Source organism: Mauremys reevesii, linkage group 7 (assembly GCF_016161935.1).
Source record: "Mauremys reevesii isolate NIE-2019 linkage group 7, ASM1616193v1, whole genome shotgun sequence".
Classification (NCBI taxonomy): Eukaryota; Metazoa; Chordata; order Testudines; family Geoemydidae; genus Mauremys; species Mauremys reevesii.
Genome location: NC_052629.1, coordinates 92,032,628 through 92,047,853, shown reverse-complemented (window position 1 = coordinate 92,047,853; position 15,226 = coordinate 92,032,628). Strand labels below are relative to the sequence as shown.

General features: G+C 49.3%; 1 long non-coding RNA gene across 11 annotated transcripts in view; it reads right to left on the bottom strand.

The window, feature by feature from the left end:
* Positions 1-3,175: 3,175 nt before the first annotated feature.
* Positions 3,176-15,226, bottom strand: part of LOC120408969 — a 28,595-nt gene continuing 16,544 nt past the window's right edge. For 3 of the 11 annotated variants that reach the window (XR_005601032.1, XR_005601028.1, XR_005601033.1), the window contains exons 7-13: positions 14,714-14,811; positions 13,807-14,111; positions 12,457-12,885; positions 11,788-11,907; positions 5,834-5,936; positions 3,786-3,879; positions 3,177-3,509 (exon numbers count right to left, since the gene is read on the bottom strand). This is a non-coding gene — a long non-coding RNA (uncharacterized LOC120408969). Of the gene's footprint in view, positions 3,510-3,785; positions 3,880-5,829; positions 5,937-9,819; positions 10,905-11,787; positions 11,908-12,392; positions 12,886-13,795; positions 14,112-14,713; positions 14,812-15,226 lie in introns of those variants that run through there. The other 8 variants (XR_005601023.1, XR_005601029.1, XR_005601027.1 and 5 more) reach the window with 7 other exon arrangements.

Sequence of the window (15,226 nt, the reverse complement as noted above, 5' to 3'; positions counted from 1 at the left end):
CCATCCCAGTGTGCCTGCTGGGAAGTTCTTCATGCCCCCCACCCCCCAGCACTCAGGGAGGGATATGGGAATGTGATGATGTTCTCTAGCCAAGATGTGTGTGCTTGGTGTGAATGAGGATTAGGGAGATCCAGCCAAACCAAGTAGTCTCTGACAAGACAGCTGGGATTCTGTACAGGAATTGAGGTGCCCAAGAAAGCTAGAACTGATGCATGCTGATGTCATGGCCATGAAGCAGCCAATCCATCTTTAAACTTTGTGTGTGTTTCAGGTTAGGGTGACCAGATGTCCCAATTTTACAGGGACAGTCCTGATTTTGGGGGCTTTTTCTTATATAGGCACCTATTACCCCCACACCCCGTCCCGATTTTTCACACTTGCTGTCTGGTCATCCTATTTGAGGCCTGTATTGATGGTTATATTCTTGGTTGGAGGAGGGGAGAAAAATAGTTACTGTTGCCCTCCTGGGAGATGCTTTTCTTGTTTGGTGTAGAACCACTGGTTCTTAATAACTATCACATACTATGGCAATTTAGGATGTGGAGGAGAAAGAAGCAGAAAAATATTTAGATTTCAATTTCTCAATTTATTTTATATATGGATTTTCAGTATGGGGGAACGGTGCTGTTGGAGCTGATTTCCTTTAGGAAGGCAGCTTGTAAAAACCTACATTGGAACTTGACTAAGACACCTGAGATAACACCCCTGCACTTGAGGAAAAGTACAAAATGGATCATTCAGGAGCACAAGTGATGAGCCTTTACTTGTGAAGAAGGCAGCAAAAGCGAACCTTATTTGGAGAACACATTTCCCTTGCTACTTCCTTTATTCAGCTCCACGTGTCTCTTGTGAGCAGAGTGCTGCTCTAGGGAATATTGTTGAATTTTTACACTTGTCTTTTCCTAGATGTCCATCCCCCTACCTACAAAATAGCATGTGAATGCAGAGCTGAGCCTGCACTATGCCTCAGATATGAAGCCTGCTTGTTCACACCCTGGACCTGTCAAAATGCTACGTGTGTGTCTACGTGCCTCTTGGGCGGGAGAAGAATGATTTTGCTTAGGTCTCATGTATGATTTTGAGGTGTATTGTGAGATTTAGTTAGATGATGTTTATGAAGCACTTTGAAGGTGAACATTGTTGTGATATGTGCTTCTTCCTTGTGCTTTGTTGTTACCAGCAGCTCAGCAAGAGCACAAAAAAAGGGAATGAAGTACAGATGGATCTGCTGATGCCCCAACTTTCCCAGTTTACTGCAACGTTCACAGTTGTAATGCAATGGGAACCATGGGGAGTGAATGAGAGCACTTTCCAAAGCTCAGGCATCCTTACAAATTCAGCACACGTATGTAGGGAGGGTGTATGATGAAAAGGGCAAACTCTCCAGTAGCCGAGTAAAACAGAGAAAAGCCAGAGACGGAGGAAAACAAGTTCGATTATATTCCAGTACAGTACAAGATGCAAGACAGTAATTGCACCAGGAAGCTCACAGTATATCACCTATAAATAAAACTTTTCCATTGCAGATTCTGCCACCAATTATATGGGGTCTCACAGGAGAGATTCCTTATTGATGGGCATGCAGCCCAATGGTACAAGATCTCACAGGAAATGTTTTCAATAGATGAAGCTATGACTGGTTGTACGGGGGCTTACAGGAGCTTAATTGGGACTGAGGAAAAAGTACAGGGAGAATGTGGAGGAGGACATGGGAGTCGTCATCTAGGTGATGGAAGCTGCGGGGTTAATCCTTGCAGTAGAAGATAGGAGCAGATGATGAGGAAAGTGGGGAGAGAGAATTTTCTAAAATTGATCTTATTGCTACCTGGGATCTGGGATGCAGCTGTTCTAGCATAAACCCAGATCAAAACAGCTGGTGATGAGGAAATCAGTCTTTGTCAGTGGTTCTGCACCTTAAAAAAAGAAATGGAAAGGAACATGCAATATTATAATCCTCCCATAGGAATAATGACTCTTGTAGCCAGGCACTGTTATTTAATATTTCCTTGAAATTTTAAAATGCATGAAGCAGTGTGAAGAAAACACATCAGACATGGGGTGGTCACTGACCTTTTCTAGACTTTAGCCTACAACTACCTATAACTGGAGCCTGTCTGACAGCTGTCGTTATCTTTATCAGATAGGACACCATCTGCAGCATGAGATATAACACTAGACAATACCACCCTGGCATTGTGTGTTAAGATGTGGGTAGGGAGGAGGATAAGGAGGGTAACTTACTTTCATTACAGAATGTATAATGATCTCACGGCAATCTGTAATGGTTGTTGGATAAGGAGGAGGTACACATCTGCAGTGTGAGTATGGCATAAGAAGGTGGAGCTCAATAAAATGTGAATCCCAATGTGAAGCTCCCCTCCAACCTCCCTGGCCTTTTGCTACAGGCTCACATGCTTTAATAGGGACAATCCTATAATATTGCCCAGCAGTGATATTAGCTGAAAGATTCAGACAGTTGTTGCTTTAATACTGTTTTTGTTGGCACTGCCCCATGCAGTTGCTGAGTCCTCTTCTCCATTGCATTGTGACCCATGATACCACTCCTTTAGACGCCAAAAGAGAGAGCAGAAATGGGTATTGGGGGGCACCTGAGTTCTCTGTTTTGCACACATGCCTGCAGAGAATGATAAACCCGGCTCAGTCTGTTTATAGGTGTAAATAGCTCCAGGTTCTGCCTTTGTGCCAAGGAGGGAATTTGTACCTTCTTCATTAACACTTCAGTACCAGTCATGTGTTTAATGATAGCAAGCATGGATGGGCAGCACACAGAGCAATCATGCAACTGAAGTATTGAAGATGTTTCCCCGTGTTATCTAACCCTTTGACTCCTGAGGTTATATCTAGGGGTCTTTGTTGTTACATTTGGAACAGCACTGAAGCTTTTCCTGCAGCTGCTACACTGCACTGACAGACATTATGAAAGCTTCTACAGTTGTGGCCATACCTCTGGGGTGGAAAATCCCACTCCATGTCCTCTGGGACAGAATAAACCTCCAATCAGTGTCTTGCTGGGGATGCTAAACCTAACTGCCCAGTGCCCACCGCGGGAGAATGAACCACTCTCCAATGATTTATTGGGCGTGGAGGTAGAAACATCCCTTCATGGGGGAGAATAAAACTCCAGCAACTTAATTTGCCTTGTTAATCTTTCTTTATCGTGTTAATAGAGATGACAGTCCATGTGTTCCCCCTCTTGCTGTTGTGATAGATCCTTGCTGCACAATACTGTAAAGCTGCAGCACTTGCAAAGTTTCCACATACAATATAAGGCACTGGACTAACCCCTCTGCATTTTAATCTTCTGCCCCATTGAAGCCAGCCTCTGTACTCGCAGAACTCTGCAGAGATTGGTCTTCAACTGCAATATTAAGTAGTACTTCTGGAGTCTTGGCTTCTTCACTTTCCTTTCCTTTCCAGCTATTAGTTACTGGATCAGTGTAACTAATTATCACCTCTGATTTGCGATCCCCAACCTTTGTCCTCACTGCCTGTAGAGAGATAAGACACAGTTTTATGTTACAGTGTTTGTGCTGTTACTGACTGCCACCGATAAGTGCTCTGGATTCGATCACTGGGCATCTCCCAACTATACAGGAAACCAGAAGAAACACACACGCACTGTTTAGAATTTTATGTATGGTAGAATCCCTTTTATCTGATTTCAGATTATTTGTTTAATATTTGAGTTCCCTTGAAGAGGACACTGAACAAAACTGCTTAGGAAATCACCAATGGAGAATAAACACAGACCACCGGTTTCTTACCATCCGAAAATGACACCTCAGCTCTCTCCTCTGCCAGACTCAGCAAGGGCAACGATACACCTGATGTCCTTCATATACATCTGCATTCTCAAGACTGGAAGTGACAAAAGGGATATGTACTCAGCTGGGGCTCATAATCCACCATACCACTTTTCTGCGAAGGCCAGCTTTGCCCTACAGGGGAAAGAGTTTTCCCCTCTCTTCCCCCCCTCCCCCCCAGGGGAGACAATGGAGTCAGGAAGTGGTTTGGAGTGGAGATTCCATTCAGTGATTGACTTGCAGTTTGAGTCTTCTCACCCCCGGCATCATATGCTTACGAAAGAGCAAACTGATGGTACCCTGAGGACTGTGGTTCTCTTATCGACTTAGTAGCTGGCGTGTATAGAGTAACTATGTGGATTTTCCAGCTGTCAGCAGGAAATGTACCATACCTGGATCCCATTTCCTAAGAGAAATAACTTCCTTATTTGTTTGGAATTGCACACGGAACAAAATTGTTTAGGAAATCACCGACTGAGAATAAACACAGTTCCCCAATCCCTCATTTTTCCACAGTCTCTTACAAAACTAAGTAGGAGTGGAGCAGGGGAGAGGCACTGGGCAAAAGCTCAAACACCTCTCACCTTGCCAGAATGTGCCCAAAGGATAATGACCTTTGGGAGAGCATCATTCTCTCCTTTTAGCTAACCATGACAATGCCAGAAGCCTGAACAAATAGACAAATGGTCCTTTGAGAGAGGAGCAGCTTCTCACCACACTGATGGTATTCTGATGGAGAAAAATCATCACAAGCCCCAGCTCCTTTGTACTGGCGCCCTTGGCCGTAAAGGGAAAGTTAAAGATCCACTGCACTTTTGAAAGCCAGTAGAAGATAATCCTGGTGTCCTGGTGCAGCATTTCCTACTTACATAAAAGCTTCCACTGGGCTTTGTGTGAGCCATTACTTGGGGGGATAGTAGCTGCAATGTGCACATGCAGTCACTGCGCTAGTAACATCTCACTCATTTTTAAGTTATTTGAGAAAATAATACAAAGAAGGGTCTATATGGAGCTACTGCTGCCTATTGTATTTAAACATCTGAATCTTCTTCAGTCAGCAGCCTGTTTTCTTACTGATGTGGTGGGCACTGGGCTGCATGCCTGCATGTTATCCCCAGTCTCAAGGATAATCTGATGAGCACATGAACCTGGCCAGTAATGCAATCAGGGGATGGCTACTTTATTCCATTAAGCTGTACCATCAATGTTTTGCCTTTTGAAACTGTAAGGAATGTCCCCAACACCCTCCTGCTGAAATGCAATAGATTAGATGGAGGAATCCCATGAGCTGGACTCTCTAAGCAACAAAACTGAATGCAAATAATAATTCTTGGACTGGGCTTTACCCATTGAAATCTGCATGAATTAAGTCAATGGATCTCAACCAGGGGACTGGGGCCTCCTGTGGGGGCCACAAGCAGGTTTCAGGGGTCTGCCAAAATAAACCAGAGAGCAGGGCCTGTATTAGACTCACTGGGACCCAGGGCAAAAATTCAAATCATGAGCCCCTCTCCTTGAGGCTGAAGTCCGAGTCCCTCCGCCCCAGGATGAAACCAAAGCCTGAGCAACTTAGCTTTGTGGGGCCCACGGCAATTGCTGTGCTTGCTATCCCCCTAACACCTGCCCTGGTTTTTAATCTACTGAAAGACAGTTGTGGCAGGAGTGGGCTGTGGAGTTTTTATTGCATGTTGGGTGGTGGGGGATGGGGCTCACAAGGACAAAGGTTGAGAATCCCTCAATTATGTGGTAGAGCCTTAAACTTCTGTCTTTAAGGTCTTAAACTCATAGACTTTAAGGTCAGAAGGGACCACCATGATCATCTAGTCTGACTTCCTGCATATTGCAGGCCACAGAACCTCACCTACCCACTCCTGTAATTGACTCCTAGCCTCTTTTCTTATAACAAAGGAAACAAATGCCACTTGGAGACAGAATCCTTCTGCGTATACCCCCAAAACCCAACCTCTTAAATTCCCACATGCCAGAAGTAGGGAGATGCCCTTACCTACCATGTGAAGATAGAGGACAGAAGCTATTTCTGCCAGTGTTGTGGGCCTGAATCCTGAAAGTGGCAGATCCTAGGACAGGAATGGTAAAGTCGATTGTCCTCATCTCAAAAGAAGAGAAATGGAAAACATTATAATCTCTATTAGTATGCCCCTAATATTGCATCCACCAGCTAAACCTGTATTAATCTGTCTTCTCTCCTGCAAACTTCCACATTGTTTTAAAGGAGCAAATGAAAAGCCTCTTGGTCCAGGAGGAAGCAAAAGAAACAAGAAAAGTATGTTGACTAGGAAAAAGACAGAGAAAGATTTAAGTAAATGGCCAGTCCCAGAATGGGAAGAACAGAATCAATTTCCAGGCCTTTTCAAATAACCTTTATGTAATTTTTAAGATGTTCAGAGAGTATGAAGATTGACATCTAACAAATACTGGACATAGATGGCAACAGACTCCGTCAATAATCTCCATCTAAAATAAGAGCCAACGCAGTATTGAGCCAACGCCCATACATGAAAAAGCAGGGAACTAAGGCAGTCCTGCACATGTCAAGGGAAAAGGAGAATGTGATAAAATCTCAAAAGATAGGGGTAGGGAAAGACTATCCACATTAGAGGAGGGTGACATGATGAGAAGTCATGGCTGGGGTGGTGTGTTGGCCAGACAATTTTGGCTGCAGCAGAACTTGGTGCCTTTCATAGTGCCTGAAGTCTTGGAATCATCCTGCATTCCCATGACCATGGCAGCCCAGGTCCATCCTGGCACACACAGCTCCTCTCCCCTACACATACCCTTTATCTACACAGAGGCAATAACTGATGTGATACCCATTCTCACCCTGCAGAAGAGAAGAATGAGGGGGGATTTGATAGCTGCTTTCAACTACCTGCAAGGGGGTTCCAAAGAGGATGGATCTAGACTGTTCTCAGTGGTACCAGATGACAGAACAAGGAGTAATGGTCTCAAGTTGCAGTGGGGGAGGTTTAGGTTGGATATTAGGAAAACTTTTTTCACTAGGAGGGTGGTGAAGCACTGGAATGGGTTACCTAGGGAGGCGGTGGAATCTCCTTCCTTAGAGGTTTTTAAGGTCAGGCTTGATAAAGCTCTGGTGGGGATGATTTAGTTGGGGATTGGTCCTGCTTTGAGCAGGGGGTTGGACTAGATGACCCCCTGAGGTCCCTTCCAACCCTGATATTCTATGATTCTATGAAAGTCATCCCACTCTGATTCAAGAAAGCCCACTGCTGGATTATGACATTGGTCTGGTGCATAACCAATAATCTGTGAACAATAAACTGTCCATTGACACAGTCCTTGTCCTAAAAGAAGAGATGTGGAATCGACATATTGCTGCTGCTGAAAATTCTTCTTATCTATCAAGATCATCACTACCAACCCAAACCCCATAGATATCGGATCTGTAGGAATCCTTGCACTTTCCCTCCAACTTTTAATAAAATCCAGTGATACCATTTTGGAGTAGAAATTTTAAAGTCTCTTTGGCCAGAGTGCAGCAGCAGAGGCAGGAAAGCCCCCCCACCCCTCCAAAAAACCCCAAAAAACTGTGGACAAGAGAGAGGAAGCACCCCATCCTTCTGTACTTTGGGTATATAGATTGTGTAAGCTGTCTAGGGCACATGTAACTTTAACTACTTGACCCACGTACGTGTCTGCTAAATGTCTAGTGCTATGTTGGTACCATATAAATAATACTAATTAGGAAAGAACCCCTGTTCAATGAGAATGATGAGTAATCCATAGTGCCTGTTGGTGAGACACAATTTGGTGCCTCCTTACAATGTGTGCAATCGGTGTTTACATGTTCAACAAAGTGGTAACCTATTCCATGTCTGTATATATACATTCATACATACAGAAAACTTTTGTCCTCACTAGTTTCCTACTACTAGAATGCCTGAGTCTAGAGATGTAAAACAAATATTTTTCTATTACAGTGTTTGTGCTGTTACCTGGTTGCTATGCTGAGGGCTCTGGAGTCTATCTCTGGGTGTCTGCTTGCTATCCAGGGAACAAGAAGAAAGGCAGATACACTGTTTATATCACAAAATCCTTCCAATCTGAATGCAGGATTAGTCCCCAGGAGAGATGGGGGAGGGGGGGTTACACTCCTAGTTGACATAGCTATGCCAGCAAAACTTTGTAGTGTAGACTAATTCTCAGGCACAAGATTTTCCTACCCTTCCACCTCAAACTAGATTTTCTCAATTCAGTCATATCCTGGCTGTAACTTGCACAGTCTTGCCATCAAAAAATGCTAGTTCACCTCTCTCCTCTGCCAGGCTCAGCATGGATAAGATACATCTGGGAACGTGGGAAATCAGACACTGAACAAAATTGCTTAGGAAATCACTGATGGGAAATAAATAGAGACCCCCCCCCAATATCTCACTTTTCCACTGTCTCTTACAGAAGTGACTAGGAATGGACTAAGGCAGAGGCACTAGGGAAAAGCCTAAATATCTCTCACCTTTTCAGACTGTGTCCTAGAGGATAACACCCACAAGGAAAATAATGTTCTTTCCTTTAACAACAGACAATAATGGCAGAAGCCAGAACAAATAGACACATGGCCCTTTGAGAGATAAGTAGCTTCTTCTTCAAGTGATTGCTCATGTGTATTCCACAGTAGGTGTGCGTGTGCGCCACATGCACTGGTTCCGGAAGTTTTTCCCCTAGCAGTACCCATAGGGGAGTGCCCCAGCAACTCCTGGAGTGGCGCCTCCATGTCACAGTATAAGAGGCGCTGCATGCTCTACCCACCCCTAGTTCCTTCTTGCTGCCAGTGAAGGTGGTTCGGAACTGCTCTGCTCCAGCTTTGCTGTAGCTCATCCCCGAAACTGCTTGTTCGTTCAGTGTACGGTACCTGTAGTTAGTTAGTTGTTTAGCTTAGTAGAGTGCCTGGGTTCGGGGCATGCCCCGTATCATGGGTTTTAAGTCGTGCAACACTTGTAGGCAATCTATGCCACTGAGTGATCCGCATGTGGACTGTCTATGTTGTTTGGGGAAAACCCATCTAAGCGATCGCTGCAAGATTTGCAAGTCGTTTAAGCCTCGGACCAAGAGCGAAAGGGACATTAGGCTATCCTGATGGAGTCGGTGCTGAGCCCGCCTCCAACGCGCTGCTCTGAGTCGGCACCAGGCACCGCAGTGTCAGTGCGTGGCGACCCTTCGGCGCCATTGACTAGTCAGCACTGCTCCCTGTCCACGGGGCATGCCAAGAAGGCTAGGAAGAGGCCTTCTTCACCATGGCACCACAGTAAACCCGAGACAGAGGCTAGACCCACGTCGGGCAGTCCTCGATCCCCACTAGCCTCTAGGCCTCCGACTCAAGTTGAGCAGAGTAGCCTGGCCCATTTGCAGCAGGCCTCCGCGGATATCTGGATGCGTTCCACACCGGAGGTCCTGCAGGCGGCCTGGGATGTGATGTCCATGCTGGTACCACGAGCACTCCCGATGTCAGTCCCATGCTCCAGAGGCAAGCCGCCACTGGGATCTCCGCAGTCACCCCCAGCTCGGTACGGGTCTCGGTCGAGGGAATGCTCTCAATGCCGGTTGCCGCCCAGCGACCTTTCAGGGCAAAATCCACATGGATTGCCCTTGATGCACACCAGGCTGTCTGGTTGGGTTCTGTCTGACCGAGACTCTTGGCACTGCTCCGCCTTGAGGGGCGAACACTGCCAGGACCAAGGCAGACATTGCCAAAGGTCCTCATCTCGGAGGGGCTGTCGCAGCCAGTCACAGCACAAACGTCAATGTCGTCCCCATTCGGCGTCCTGCTCCAGGACCCCGCCACGGCACCACCTCCGCCGCCCCGGGTGTTGATCGCGGGCGTCTCACCGTCATGGGTCCACCCGCCGGAGCCGATTGCGGAGCAGCTGTTACTGACGGTATCAGTCCTCCACGTCGGGATCGCGGTCCTGTGGTTGGCATCGCTCCCGGCGCCGCCGCTTCTCCTGGTCTAGGGACAGCGGCAGGTCATATGTCAGCCCAGCCTCCCTTTGTAGTCGTCCATCGATGGGTCAGGCCAGCCAGGCCGAACAGCCGGCTCTGCTGGTGCCACAGCAGGTGCAGTAGCACTGGGCACCGTGGCTGGCCCAATGGTACCAGTAGGCACTGTAGCCCACGACACAGCCCCCAGTGGGGACTCACTCGGTGGCCAGAGCCTGAGAAGGACCATCAGCCTCCCTCTCCAGACCTCCGAAGAAGGAGTCGGTGGGACATACATCCTCGGCACCGTGCCCGGAGACCAACCAGGTGGTGGACCCTCCAGTACCAGTGGATACCCAAAGTACCGCGCTGGCCTCCTCACCCTCCCTGGACGAGGCGATTACGGCCCCTCCTCTCTCCATCCCGCAGGAGGACTGTAGGGCCCACCAAGAACTCTTGAAAAGGGTGGCATCTAGCCTCCACCTCCAAGCAGAGGAAATGGAGCCCTCAGAGTCCCTGTTTAACGTGTTGTCCTCCTCGGCACTGGGCAGGGTAGCCTTGCCTCTCCATGAAGAGGTAGCAAAAATTTCAAATGCCCTGTGGCAAACCCCAGCTTCATTGGTTCCCATCTCTAAGAGAGCAGAACGCACGTATTTTGTACCTGCCAAGGGGCATGAATACTTATACACCCACCCTGCTCCTAACTCCCTGGTGGTCGAGTCGGTCAACCACAGGGAACGGCAGGGCCAGTCAGCCCCTACCCCAAAAAATAAAGATTCAAGGAGGCTGGACTCTTTTGGAAGGAAAATGTATTCGTCCTCAAGCTTCCAGTTATGGGTGGCGAACCACCAAGCTCTCCTGTGCCGGTATGAGTTCAATCTGTGGGGCTCCCTGCCCAAGTTCAAGGACTCCCTCCAGAAGCGTGACAGGAAGGAGTTCAAAGCGCTGGTAGAGGAGGGCACAGCGACTGCCAGGGCAACCCTGCAGGCAGCTTTGGATGTAGCAGACACGGCTGTATGGTCCATGGCCTCCGCGGTGTCCATGAGAAGGGCGTCATGGCTCCTGCTCTCTGGGCTGTCCAGGGAGGCGCAGACCTCCCTGCAGGACCTCCCATTTGACGGCAAAGCTCTGTTTGCAGAACAAAAGGATACAAAGCTGCATGGCCTGTAAGACTCCCACATGACTCTCCAGACTCTGGGTCTCTATGTTCCAGCTCCGGCTAAACCTAAGTTAAAGCCACAGCAGACTCCCACTCAGGCCACCCACCCAAAATACAAGACCGCTTATAAGAAGTCGCGGGACTATGAGAGGCGCCCACAGAGGCAGTCTCGGCCTGCCCCTCAATCTGGGTCCTCCAAGGGCAAGCAAGCAGGGAAAAGGCAATTTTTATGGGACACCCAAGGGTGCCCTGCCAGTTCTCATCAGGGATCCACCCTCAAAAAAGCTTCCCTTCTCCAATTGGTTGTGTGCTTTCCTGCCGGAGTGGTCGCAGCTGACCTCAGACTGATGGGTCCTCAATACCATCTCCCAGGACTACACCCTCCAGTTTACTTCCTCCCCGCCCAAACACCTCCTGTCCCTGTCCCTCCTGGGGGACCCCACGCACAAGGCTCTGCTTGAGCAGGAGGTGGAGCTCCTGGGCCTAGGAGTGGTGGAAGTGGTACCTGAGGAGTTCAAGGGCAAGGGGTACTACTCCCACTATTTTCTTATCCCAAAGGCCAAAGGGGGGCTCAGGCCCATCTTGGACATGTGAGGCCTGAACCAATACATGGTGAAGCTCAAGTTCCGCATGGTCTCCCTGGCCTCCATCATCCCCTCCCTGGATACTGGGAGCTGGTACGCTGCCCTCGATCTACAGGATGCATACTTCCACATTCATATATTTGAGGGGCACAGACGCTTCTGCTGTTTCACAGTGGGGCAGGAACACTACCACTTTACGGTCCTCCCATTTGGCCTGTCCACTGCCCCCAGGGTATTCACAAAATGTATGTCTGGGGTGGTGGCCTACCTCAGGTGCCGAGGGGTCCAGATCTTCCCCAGTCTGGATGACTGGTTGGTCAAGGGCAGCTCCTGGTCGCAGGTGCGGGATCACATGGTGCTTCTCCTCTCCACATGCACAACTTTGGGCCTGTTGGTAAATGACACCAAATCCACATTAGTCCCAGTTCAACGTATAGAGTTTATTGGGGTGGTCCTGGATGCCCCGTTGGCCAGAGCCTCCCTCCCACCAGACAGGTTCAAGACCCTGAAGGGGCTCATTGACACGGTCACAAGGTTTCTGATGACAACAGCCGGAGTGTACCTCCAGCTCTTGGGTCACATGGCGGCGTGCACGTATGTGGTCTGTCACACCAGACTCAGGATGAGGCCCCTCCAGCTCTGGTTGGCCTCGAGTTCTCCCAGGCCGGGATAGGATGGACAAAGTCCTCACGGTACCCGAGCTAGTGATCACCCCCCTATGATGGTGGTCCTCCCCAAGAAGCATGCTCCAAGGGGTCTCGTTCGGGGCAGGGCCCCGTCACTGGAGCTGGTCTCCGACGCGTCAGACCTGGGATGGGGGGCCCATGTGGGGAATGTTCAGACCCAAGGTCTGTGGTCAGCTCAGGATCTGACCTTCCACATAAACGTCAAGGAGCTCAGGGCAGTACGGTGGGCGTGCATGGCCTTCCGCTCACACCTGGAGGGCTGGGTGGTCAGGGTCCTCACGGACAACACGGCCTCAATGTTCTACATCAACAGGCAAGGTGGGGCTCAATCCTCTTCCCTCTGCCACAAAGCCCTCAGGCTGTGGGATTTTTGTATAGCCCACAACATCCTCCTACAGGCCTTCCATCTGCTGGGCGCCCGGAACGCGCGCGCAGATCGCTTAAGCAGGGACTTCTCCTCTCAGCACGAGTGGTCTCTCCACTCAGAGGTGATGCACAGACTTTTCCAAGTGTGGGGAACTCCCCAGGTGGACCTGTTCGTGATTCGGCAGAACTGTCGCTGCCCCCGATTCTGCTCCGGGGTGGGGGCGTGACGGGGCACTATCTCCGATGCCTTTCTCCTGTCCTGGTCAGGCCAGTTTCTCTATGCCTTCTCCCCATTCCCACTGATCGGCAAGGTCCTGGAAAAAATAAAGACGGACAATGCCTGGGTCCTTCTGATTGCCCCAGCATAGCCCAGGCAGCATTGGTACGGGACCCTCACGGGCCTGGCGGTTGCCCCTCCGTGGCCGTTGCCATCCCACCCAGACCTGCTCTCACAGGACCAGGGTCACCTCCTCCACCCCAACCTAGTGGCACTCCACCTCTCAGTGTGGCTGCTCAATGGTTAGGTAGGGCGGAAAGGATGTGCTAGGAAGGGGTTCAGTGTGTCCTCCTAGAAAGCAGGCGCTCCTCCACGCGCCGAGCCCACTTGGCAAAGTGGTCTCAGTTCTCCAGATGGGCAGATGAGTGGGGCGTTTCCCTGGTGGCTGCCCTGATCCAGTTTATTCTGGACTACCTCCACCACCTTAGAGCCCAGGGCCTGGCACCCTCATCAGTCAAGGTGCACCTGGCGGCCATATTGGCCTTCCATCCGCTGGTGCAGGGCCACACGGTATTCTCCCATGCTATGACTGGCCGATTCCTTAAGGGGTTAGATTGCCTTTTCCCGTATGTTGGGGCCCCTGTCCCACAGTGGAACCTAAACCTGGTGTTGGCCCTTCTCACGGGGCCCCTGTTTGAGCTGCTGGCCACGTGCTCCTGGTCACACCTCTCGTGGAAGGTGAGGTTGCGATCACGCCGGCTAGATGGGTCTCAGAACTCAGGGCCCTGACCTCCAAGCCCCCGTACACGGTGTTTCATAAAGATAAGAGCCAGCCCCGCCCACACCCTTCTTTCATCCCAAAGGTGGTCTCCACCTATCACATGGGACAGGACATTTTTCTGCCAGACCTCTGCACCAAGCCACATGCATCCGATGAGCAGCTGGATGTGAGACGGGCTCTGGCTTTCTACCTGGAGCAGACTAAGCCATTTAGAAAGTCCTCGCACCTGTTCATCACCTTGGCCGAGCGCATGAAAGGTCAGCCGATCTCCACTCAGCAGCTCTCCAACTGGATCACCTCGTGAATCTGTACCTCTTATGACCTGTCGGGAATCCCTCCACCATTAATTGTGAAGGCACATTCGACTCAGGCGTAGGCTTCGTCAGCTGCCTTTTTGGCCCATGTCCCCATTCAGGACATTTGTAGGGCTGCCACATGGTCTTCAGTTCACACGTTCACCTCGCACTATGTGATTGTCTTCCAGACCAGGGAGGACGCAGGGTTCGGCAGGGCTGTGCTTCGTTCCGAGAGTTTGTAAACTCCTACACACCGCCAACAGATACAGTTTGGAATCACTTACCGTGGAATGCACATGAGCAATCACTCGAAGAAGTAAAGACAGTTACCTTTTCCGTAACTGGTGTTCTTCGAGATGTGTTGCTCATGTCTATTCCACATCCCACCCTCCTTCCCCTCCGTCGGAGGAGTTGTCTGGCAAGAAGGAACTGAGGGTGGGGAAGTGCACAGCACCCCTTATACCGCGCCATGGAGGCGCCACTCCAGGGGTTGCTGAAGCGCTCCCCTATGGGTACTGCTAGAGGAAAAACTTCCGGCACCAGTGCACGTGGCGAGCACACACATCTATTGTGGAATTGACATGAGCAACACATCTCGAAGAACGCCAGTTATGGAAAAGGTAACTGTCTTTTCCCACCACATTGATGATATTATGATTGAGAAAAATCATCTTGATACCCAGCTCTTTCGCACTAGCTCTCTTGGATTGTGCAGTGGAAGTTAATGATCCACTGCACTTTTTAAAACCCAGCAGAAGATAATTATAGTGTCCTGGCCCAGCATTTCCTTCTCACCACAAAAACAGCTTCTAAAGGAAGGAAGCACTAAAGAGAACTGCAATACTCACTTTAAGCCTCTTTCTGGATTAAAAGATCGTACTCAGACGTCACAGGGTCAGCCAAGAAGCCGAGAGCTGATAAACTGCCAGAAGCTGGAAACTTCAACCTAAAAGAAGAGAAAAAGAAATAAAATATTCAGTAGAAGCTCATTCCATACCCTATATATGCCTGGAACCCGTCATACAAGCTAGATCTTAATGAATCCTCCCTCCTAATAAATTACAGGAGAAAAATGAACAGTATCTCTGCCTACAGTGGGGCAGAAGCAAGCAAGCAAAGGAGTAATGGACAGGCAGCAGTAGATGCCAATGTATCTTGCAGTGCTTGCATTCTTGCAGGGCAATGAGTGAAGACCAATGACATGCTTGTCCTTCCTTCTACAGAAACCCACAGGGGACAATCAAAGGAACCTGTGGCATAAAACTCTAATCCCAACCTCAAAGAATGAACAGTCACAGACCAGATGTGTTTGGAAAGGAGGAGGAATTGGGCACACAATTCCAGCTCTCTGACTTAACAAT